The following is a 9,193-nucleotide window of genomic DNA, read 5'->3' on the forward strand; positions in this document are numbered from 1 at the left end:
GGAATGACAGACCCTCCAAGTGTCCCTATTTTTCAGGAACAGTCCTGGATTTACAGAAGCTGTTTCGGTTTCCGATTTGATGTCCTGCTTTTCCTCAGAACGTGCCTATTATCATCAGAGAAATGTTGGAGGGTATGGAGTTATTCAACCCCCGAGCTAAGGAGATAAGTAACTATACAATCTTTAGAAGACATTTCAAAGTAGCCCTGTATAGGGAAGTTTTTAAATGTTTATTATTATTATTATTATTATTATTATTATTATTATTATTATTGAATTAATTATTTTCATGGGAGAAATGTTGGGAACTATGGGACTCAGGGCTGGCCCATCCATGAGGGGCTGTGGCCTCAGGGTGGCAGGTTCCACGTAGCAGGGAGGGGAAGGCAAATCTATTTCCTGTGCTTATTGGCTGCTGCCACCTCCTCCTCCGCTGCGCACCCGCTGCCTGCTCACTGGGTGCTTGTGGATGTATGATAGTGGGCATGTGGCAGCACAGCAAAGGGGGAGGAGGAGCTCAGCATTTTGTGTGTGGCCTCTGGTGGCAAAACGAGCTGAGCTGGCCCTGCAGAGAACTGTATCTAAAATTTAATAGACAGATTTTTACACAACCAACTGTTCAGGACCTGCTGGCGGACAGCGATGATCAAATTACTTTAATAGCGGCTGAATTTTTAAGTGCTGTCCATGAAGAAAGAATGGGCCATGATGAAGAGACTTAGTGGTTTTTAATGGTAGGTGATGTTGCTGTGTTGTATTATATTATTTATGTACATCGATTTATTTCTTGGAGTTAAGAATAGGACTGGGATAAATTGTGTTCGCTGAGCCCGTATTTTATACAGTCTGTCTATGATGTTTGTTTGTTAATGTGAGGTGTGCTATGCCTAATAAAGGATTTTGAATTTGAATTTGAACTGTATCTCTGTGGAGGGGAATAGGGTCTCCTGACAACTCTCAGCACCAGAAACAAACTGCACGTCCCAGAATTCTTTGGGGGGAAGCTGTGACTGTTAAAAATGGTATCACATTGCTTTCAATGTATAGTGCAAATGTGGCCTATGTCTCATATACAGAAGGGTGAGGAGTTCATCAGCTCCTCTGCTTTAATCCGGGCCACTCTCTTTTATAATAAAAGATACAGTATATATATATATATATATATATATATATATATATATATATATTAAGATGCCCCCCCCCAACCTGCAGAAGATTTTGTCAAAATTTCTAGGAAACAACTCTAATAAATGCTAGAAGTATGTGGTCTCCAGACAAGCAGCAGGATCTGGTTGCTGCTTCAGGAGAGGCAAGGCCAGCGGTCCACACAGGGCTCCTTCCATCCTTCGCTTCAGTGTTGGGTTGATAATCAAAGACGTTGTGGAATTAATCGTCACAATTGATTAAAAGAACAAAAGCAGCATCTGTTTGAACTTTCATTCTTGGAACTCTCTGCTGGAGAGTTTCCACATTCTTTGAAAAACAGCACTAGAGGGCATTAAGGAGCTGAATTCACTCAAATATGGCAAATAAATGAGCCTACTTTTGCCTTATTCCAACTTGCTCAATTTCCCCTATTGTTTTCTAGCCGTTTTGCAAATTGTATGCTTATTTGTGTGCATGTAATGTGTGTAGACAATGGGAAAAAAAAAAGCATTTGGTTTAGGGACTGGATTTAAGCCCCTTTGCAAGTTTGCCTAAGTGGGTGGGCCACTGAGGGGGAGTTCTCACATTTTCAGCCCCCGCTTTCCACCTCATTATTCAGTCCTTTTGTATGTAGTGAAAGAACTAGCACTGGAAACATTTTTTTAATGATGCATATTTTGATGACGCACATTAATCAGGTATCCTCTAAGTATTCAGACAGTCACCAGATAATCTGTATTTGATGTCTGTACATGAATTTAATAGGTGACACCAGGACTGTATATGGGACCCCTGATCCAATTACGTGCCCAATCCAGTGCTTCACAGTGGCCCTGAGAGTGGAACGGTCTCCTTCGGGAGGTTGTGGTCTCTCCTTCCTTAGAGGTTTTTAAGCAGAGGTTGGATGGTCATCTGTCATGGATGCTTTAGCAGAGATTCCTGCATTGCAGGTGGCTAGATTCAACTCTACGGTTCTTTGAGTCTATGATCATTTGCTCTGCCCACTCTTTGTCTATTGCCCTGCCCAGCACTGACATGCAACCCTCCCTGAAGTAGACTCCCCACGAGGAATGCATCACTCAGGCTGAAAAAGGTTCCCGACCCTTGCCTTAAAGATGAGTGGATTGATTACGGCATGAGCTTCAATAATAATAATAATAATAATAATAATAATAATAATAATAATAATAATTTATTATTTATACCGCACCCATCTGGCTGGGCTTCCCCAGGCACTCCGGGTGGCTTCCAACAAAATATTAAAATACAGTAATGCATCAAACATTAAAAGCTTCCCTAAACAGGGCTGCCTTCAGATGTCTTCTAAAAGTCTGGTAGTTGTTTATCTCTTTGACATCTGGTGGGAGGGCGTTCCACAGGGCAGGTGTCACTACCGAGAAGGCCCTCTGCCTGGTTCCCTGTAACTTGTCTTCTTGCAGCGAGGGAACCGCCAGAAGACCCTTGGTTCTGGACCTCAGTGCCCAGGCAGAACGATGGAGGTGGAGACGCTCCTTCATATATACTGGACCATGGACCACAGATGGATGGCAGAAGCCAAGGATGAACAGCAACCTGGGCATCCCTGTCCCAGTGATGTGGGGAGTTGTTGTACAACAACATCTGGAGAGTCACAGCTTCCTTGCCCTTTTCAGGAGGCAGTGACAGCCACCAACTTGGTTGGCCTAACATTGTATGCAATGAAATGCATAACAAATGAAACTGATCTGTAGAAAACACAACCTGAAGAAGAGACAATGCACATGTTTTTTTGTAAACTAAGCAATCTTTAATAACAATATATTAAAAAGAAAAAGAAGATTAGAAGAAAATGGTGGAAGAGAAGTCTATCAGTGGCTACTAGCCATGATAGCTATACTTTGCCCCTGTGTTCAGAGGCAATATGCTTCTGAATGCCAGTCGCCAGAGAACACGATCTTGTGCTCTGGACCTGGTTTGGAGCTTCCTAGAACAGGATGCTGGACTGGATGGGTTATTGACCTGATCTAGTAGGGACCTCCTTACGTTCTCAAATCTTCAGATGCTGCCATACTGACAAAGCACCAAGATCTGTTTCGCTTCGTTTTCCCAGCAGGACTCATTAGTATAAGTAAACAGAACTTCTAAAAACTACGCAAGTCTGTTTAGCTCAGTCTCCTTTTCTATTTCAGATGGATCGTGTCCTTAATCACAAGCCATGTGTAATGATTGCTCAAGCTGGCAACTCGGGAGTGGTGGTGGGACTATAATTCTTCATTATAAGCATGGATCATGCCTATATTTAAAGTTGCCAGATACTGTAATGACCAAGAAGATAAGTGTGTGTGTGTGTGTGTGTGTGTGTGTATTCTATTCTGGCCGAGGATGGTTAAGCCTGCTGTGACCCAGCTTTTATCAGAGGAAATTCACTTGTCCTATAGATTCACAGTGCTGAGCTATTCTGATTGAGCCTGCTTAAAGCTCGTTTCCTCTCTCAGGCCTTGACATGGCACCATCAGGGCAGAACTTTGAGGCTGAAGTCCAGGGACTACTCAGCACAAGGTGCAAGAAAGCCCCACCTCCAATGCAGCAGGCCGGGGTTACCACATTTCGAATTAAAGAGGGCTCCCCGTGAGACCATTAAGCCTGAAGTTACCTATCTGCACCATTGAACTGCATGGGGCTTGAGGACAGAGCCAGGCCTGTGGGTGCAGCACCAGGAGAGAGGCCAGCAAACGGCCTCCTTCCTCTTCACCACACCGAGCCCCCACTCAGGCGCAAGAACGCATGAAGAGAGCTAGAGAGGTCCGAGGAAGCCAGCCAGGTTCCGCGAGGATCTCTCGAGCACCGCAGATGGGAGGCTCCAAGAAAATAAAAGCAATCAGATAGAGAAGACAATTGTGGCTCGAGAACAAGAAACAAAATGGCAATTATAGTAAACGAGGATGCGTCAACAGTTCAGAATGCTTCACTGAGTCTTATAAACTGCAGATATGTGTGTGTGTGTATATATAACCTCTGCGCATGATTCCTTCTCTGTACTGTAATTGCCAAGTTGATTTAATAGGCAGATGCTGGGTGTTATGTACTGAAGTTCTCACCCTGGGCCAGCAGGGGGATACTGTAGATAGTTTTCACTCAGGTCCACGTCAGTTATTTTAGGCGGGAAACCCTGGGTTGTTGTTGCTACAATGTTAACAGCTGGCTGCCTATAAAAGCAGGCCGGCTGAGCTGTTTGCAGTTCAGTTTTCTGTTCCAGCTTACAAAATAAAGAGCTGCTTTGGAGAAATCGCTGTGTCGTCTGCCATGTCTACCCACTATTTAACACTGGGAATTCATCGTTACAAAACGATCTGTGATTCCTAGGCATGCCTTCTCCGAAACAATCCCTTTCCATTCATTGCAACCAGTGGTGGACTTAGAAGTTTCAAATTTCAGCGTCACACTGTGTGGCGACAAAATTTGCTCTTGCTGCCTCACCTTCCATTGTACATCATTTCTGTGGTGCCCCCTGCAGTGCAGGTGAACTGGTTTGAGCATATTACACCGATCCTGCTCAAACTGCACTAGCTACCAATTAGTTTCCAGGCCCAATTCAAAGTGCTGGTTTTGACCTATACAGCCTTTAATGGTTCAGGACCACAATACCTCAAGGACCGCATCTTCCCATATGAGCCTACCCAGACCCTGAGATCATCTTTTGAGGCCCTTCTTTGTGTGCCTCCTCCTCAAGAGGTCTGGAGGGTGGCAACATGAGAACGGGCCTTCTCTGCAGTGGCTCCCTGTCTAGGGAATGCTCTCTCTAGGGAAGTTTGCCAGGCGCCTTCATTATACACTTTAGGCACCAGGCAAAAACGTTCCTTTTTAACCAGGCCTTCGGTTGATCTTATTGACATCCAGCACCCTTTTAGAATGTGGGGGGTTTTGGGGGATGGGGCGGTTATTGGGTCATTTAAAACAAAACAAAACAAAGCAAAATGTATTTGTTTCACCAGGGCAACAGAAGGCTTTAATCCACTTTAATTATGCAAGCCTCAATTTCTAGTATGTAATTGAATTCCTGCTGATTTTTAAATTTATTTTAAAAAATAGAGATTCTACAGTTAAAGCATGTGCTGTGTGAAGAAGTGCTTTGTTATGTCTGCCACCCTTTTGGCTTTCACCATTTGAGCTCGCTAGTCATTGGACGGATAGTTATCACGATTGGTACTCCCAATGCGCCTTCGATTTATCAGTGGACAATTTCTGGTGGATTTATCTGCATTTTTCTTACGTGTTGTTAGGCAATTTTGCCGCTGTGCAATACAGCAATCTTAATCGGCTCTGTTCATCAAAAGAAACCCATCAAGCATACCGTTTTGTCCACCTTAACAATTTTAGATGGAGGGAAATTTTGCCGAGAAGCTTATAAACATCCATGGATTGAAAACTGTTCCCACCAGGGGCGTAGCCAAGGGGGCTGGGAGTGGGGCAGCTGCCCCCCCCCAAATCAATAAAAGTCAATACAATTCGGGGGTTCTTTCTACTCACTTTGCCAATGGTTTTACAAACATTACTGTCTTTAAGCGCCATCTTGTGGCTTCCAGGAACTTGTTCCTAATTTGTTCTAAGGAAAGGTTTAAGGACGAGGGTGTGTCTATGCGGCAGTTATTTGGGATATTTATTGTTGCCATGGTAACAGGGCTTTGCCCATCTTCATGGTGCAAGTCGTCATCAGTTTGCATTGAAAACTCTTCCTATCTATTCGATGGGAGGATTCTAAAACTGCAATTGCTTTCTTCTTGGAGAAATCCAAACCTTTTGGAGGGGAAGAACTCTGCACAAGGAAGCAAACTGGGTTTCCATCCATGTGTTTGCTGCAGGGAAATGTGGGCAGGGGTGGCAATCTTTCGTAATACAGTGGCCTGTGCAAGCCCAAAACTTAGGGGCCCTCCCTAATGGATCTTTTCAATTACAGATCTTCTCGATTTTGCGCCCCCTCGGCTTGGCACCCTGTGCAGGGGAAGAGCCCACAGTGCCCTAAGTCCTAAGGTGCTGGTGTGGGGCCAGAGGACATCTGCAGGGCGAAATCAACACCTGGCAAATCTCCCCTGCGAGTTTCATCCTGCCCTGCATTCACGTTAACTAGCAGACAATATTTTGCGTTTGCCAGTACAACATTGGGCTCATCCAGACGGCCTGCTTATCGAGCATGCATCCTGATCTGCAGAAAAGTCTCCCCCCGCCTAAAAAGTGGGTTTGTTGCACTCGGATGATAAAGCACTTTAATCTACTTTAATTGCACAAACCTAAATTTCCAGGATCCGCTGGCTTCCCCCTGGAGGCCTCCAGAGTCCCAGCTATGGTTGCTGTGCAAAGAGTGTTCTACACAGGCAAACACATTCTAAAGACAACCACTAGATGTCACTCTTGTGTAAGGGACAGAATACCACTTGCTAGATTTTCCTAGTTTGCTGACATGCTAAACGAAAAACACCTTGCCTTCTTTGTGCGAGACTTCGGGAGTTAATGTTTAAAAAGTAGTTCACGGTCAGGAGGACTGCAGGGCATTGTGGGTGAGTGTGTGGGTGTTTTGGCGCTCCTTCTGTTTTGTTTTTTTCTCCTTTCCTTCCTAAAAGAGGAAGGACTTGGCCTCGGAATATTTCATTCAATGCCACCCACACTTTCTCTGTGTGTGAAGCTTTTCTCACAATGCAAACAGCAGTTTTCAGAGAATTGATTTTGGTCAGGATCGTATAAGGGAGAATACCGTTGATCCCCCCCTCCCTCCTTGCCTGCAGTTATCTTACAATTATCAGCCCTTACAAATAGCAGCCAGAGGCTGCTATTACCTGTTACCTTGTTGTTGTTGTTGTTTAGTCGTTTAGTCGTGTCCGACTCTTCGTGACCCCATGGACCAGAGCACGCCAGGCACTCCTGTCTTCCACTGCCTCCCGCAGTTTGGTCAGACTCATGTTTGTAGCTTCGAGAACACTGTCCAACCATCTCGTCCTCTGTCGTCCCCTTCGCCTTGTGCCCTCCATCTTGCCCAACATCAGGGTCTTTTCCAGGGAGTCTTCTCTTCTCATGAGGTGGCCAAAGTATTGGAGCCTCAGCTTCACGATCTGTCCTTCCAGTGAGCACTCAGGGCTGATTTTCTTCAGAATGGATAGGTTTGATCTTCTTGCAGTCCATGGGACTCTCAAGAGTCTCCTCCAGCACCTGTTACCTTACCTGTATTATAAAACGCATGAGCAGTAGATGCAAATAATCATTTCAAGGCTGCTACAGACTAGATGCATACCCTCCAACATTTCTCCAGTGAAAATAGGGATGTCCCATTCCATAATGATAATTTTACTATTTATACCCCACACATTTTACTGTGTTGCCCAGTATAAAAAAACATAATAGAACAGGCTTCCTCAACCAGATGTTTTGAGACTACAATTCCCATCATCCCTGACCACTGGCCCTGCTAGCTAGGGATCATGGGAGTTGTAGGCCAAAAACATCTGGAAGGCCGAGGTTGCGGAAGCCTGTAATAGAACATTAAACAAAAAAAAACCCCTTCCCTATACAGGATTGCCTTCAGATGGCTCGGATAACTCCATACCCTCCAACATTTCTCCAATGAAAACAGGGACATCCTAAGGAAAAGTGGGACATTCCAGGGTCAAATCAGAAACCAGGATGGCTTCTCTAAATCAGGGACGTCCCTGGAAAATAGGGACACTATGTGGGTCTGTACATGTGCTGCTTTTATCCAAAGGCTTGGCCATCCTGGGCGCAGCTTAGTTATTTTCCAAGCGCTACATTCACTTCTGGGTAACTCCATGCCATTGGCGGGAGCGAAATTGGGTACAGGAAAATTTGCCTTTCTACAGTAGGCTAGTTTCCACACACATAAACACAACCCTCTCTGTTTTCCATCCAGACAAGCAAGAGGCATTCTCAGGGTTCAAGGACATATTCCAGCCAGGCCAAAACACCTGGGGTGTGAAGGAAAACCAGTGACGAATGTGGCCTGTGGAGAAGGTGTGTGGCTTGGGGAGAGTGTCCAGGATCAGATAAAGAAACCCAAAGGGCCACATTTCACCCCTGAGCCCGAGGTTCTGCCACCCATGATCAGGACTGTGGATCTCATTCTTGAGCTGGTTCCCAGTCTAGAAGTCAGCCAGTGGCCCTGATGTGCATTATCTGTGGTGTGTCTGCCTGTCTTGTCTGACCAAGACGGAAAACTCCCAAGTAGTTCATTGCTTTGTTGCTTTGGTTTATTGTTGCTTTGGTTTAATTTTTTACTTGTGTTTGATCTTGTATTTTATTCTGTGAATCACCCTGAGAATCTCTCAGGGTATATATATTTAATTATATAAATATAGATATACAGATATAGATATTTTTCACATCCGGGGGGAAGCTGGGAGAGGAGTTTAGTGACCATAGTTTCCCCCTGACCTGATATGAATCATTCCATATCTCGGATTCAGCCTTTGCCAAAATATATATCTTTGCAGACGAATGAAATATTGCTAATTTTTTTTCCAGCAAGAAAAGCACACACACCACAAAATCAATTGAAAGCTGTGCGGCTTAATTATTAATGGCCGCAGAGCTGACTAATCGTGTTTGCACAGCCTTTCTGTAAACAGGTTGATCACAAAACGCCGTGTAGTCCAGTCCCTGAGTGTCTAGCATTGATTCTCAATATAAACACACCTTTCAGTCGCTATCTCCCAATGCAACAAGTTTAGAGAAGATAGCCAAGATTAGGCCCAGCTCCATTTATCAGGACAAAAGTCTGGATTCAGCTGTCTTGGACGATGGCATGGAGGCATGGTGGAATGCCAGCCTCTTGGGCGCAACTTCCCTCGGAGGCAAAATACGCTTTTACCTGGCCGTGCAGGATGAGCTCCTCTGAGGAAAGCAGCAGGGGTTTTCTTTCAAGAGTAAGAGAACCCATCGTTGCACACGTTGTAATATTGCCTTTGAGGATGGCTTTTCTATCTGCTGCATTTGTATCTCACACTTCCCTTATGACAGGGTGAGGGTGGCTGTGCATGGGGTTGCACTCACAATGACTTTGCAAAGT

The sequence above is a fragment of the Podarcis raffonei genome, chromosome 4 (assembly GCF_027172205.1).
Source record: "Podarcis raffonei isolate rPodRaf1 chromosome 4, rPodRaf1.pri, whole genome shotgun sequence".
Classification (NCBI taxonomy): domain Eukaryota; kingdom Metazoa; phylum Chordata; class Lepidosauria; order Squamata; family Lacertidae; genus Podarcis; species Podarcis raffonei.